We start from the raw sequence: 1,720 nt of genomic DNA, 5'->3' as shown, positions 1-1,720 counted from the left end.
GTGAGATCTTTCATACTGCTTGTATAGAAGATATGCTTAAAATTATTCTGGCATAATTCACATACCACTATAAATATTTCATAAGAGAACAAGGCTGCAGTTGTAAGTACATAATCAGTTTTCCTTTTCCTGAGATTTAAAAGTGTGCGTCTGATTCAAACTTATGCCTACCGATAACATTTTGGCATGAGTGCCAGCATGGTCACGCATACCAGTACTGGACACCTGTGCTCTACTCAGGTGGTAGAAGCTAGTACAGGAAAATCCTCCTGGGGCTGGACTGGTAACCTGCAGGAGGCTGTACCATGTCCCACAGATGAAGGTGTGGACATCTGAAGTCTCACCTGGACCTTCACCTGCTGTGTGAGACATGGACAATTGGCATTTGCTTCCCCAGTTAACACCAGGTACCCATTGATGTTACAGCTGGGTGGACTGTTTCCCCAGTTGATACCAGGCCACCAGGTCCCCATTTTAACAGCTGGGTAGACAACAAAACCAGTTTGGTGTAATCGAGCATCAAACTGGGAACCTTTTGATTACCAGGCTGATGCTCTAGTCACTTGGGTATGTAGTGCTGCCTCACACACACACACGCACACACACACACACACACACACACACACACACACACACACACACACACACACACACACACACACACACACACACACACACACGCGTATCTAATAGACTGCTTACACAATGATAATGGTGAAAGATAAGCAGATAATACATCAAAGCTTGTAAAATATTGCCATCGTGAATTAGCTAAGAGAGTAAAAATAACTTCTTTTCAAGCATACTGTCACAATTATACTCCTGGAACCTCAACTCCCCGAATTAAGGACACAATAGAAAAAACCTCCATAATAAAGGACAAAGATTTTGGCCCCAACAGGTCTGGTTAATACATTTTTTTTACCTCTGAAAGAAGAAAACTTCTATATTACAGCAAAAAGTGGCCAAAAATTCTGGGTCCCAAAATGTCCGTAATAGAGAGGTTCTAGTTGCAGTTACAGTTAACCTACACAGATGGGTTAATATCTGTAATTGGTCATGGTGTAATATCGTCAAGCCATACATTGAAACACATAAATTGTTAAGCTGCACATATAAATCATTAAGCTCAGTGACCATGACATAGTTTATATTCAATCATCATTGAAGATTGTCTATAAATCCCCATCTACTAGTAAAAGTAAACAAATGTTGTGGTCAAAAGTCAAAATAAACCAACTAAAAGACCTTATCAATAGTTTACCAGCACATTTTTAAGCAAGCATTCTCCAGCTTCTCAAGTAGAACAGATACCACTGCCTACCCTCTATTGATGCACATTTCTCTCCTGAATTAACCAACTTGAGTATTTCTGTATGTGACAAAGTTAAGTAACAGCTATTAAACATTGTACCACATAAATCTAGTGGACAAGATCAGATCCCAGGTAGATTGTTAAAGCTGATGGTAAACGAAATTGCTCCATCACTCTCTGTAATCTACCAAGCTTCCCTGGAACAGAGTGTCCTTCCACAAGATTGGAAAAGTGCCCTCTGGTACCGATTTTTAAGAAGGGAAGTGTCGTTCTCAACCATCTGACCAATCTTGTAAACTTGCATAAAAATATGCAAGATACTCAAACATATAATTTCAACTATGTACCAACATCTAGGAGATTACCACATTATATGTGGACAACAATTAACATGGCTTCTGTAAG

This window comes from Dysidea avara, chromosome 7 (assembly GCF_963678975.1).
Source record: "Dysidea avara chromosome 7, odDysAvar1.4, whole genome shotgun sequence".
Lineage (NCBI taxonomy): Eukaryota > Metazoa > Porifera > Demospongiae > Dictyoceratida > Dysideidae > Dysidea > Dysidea avara.
The sequence above is the reverse complement of the archived record's forward strand: the minus strand, read 5'-3'. Positions refer to the sequence as shown.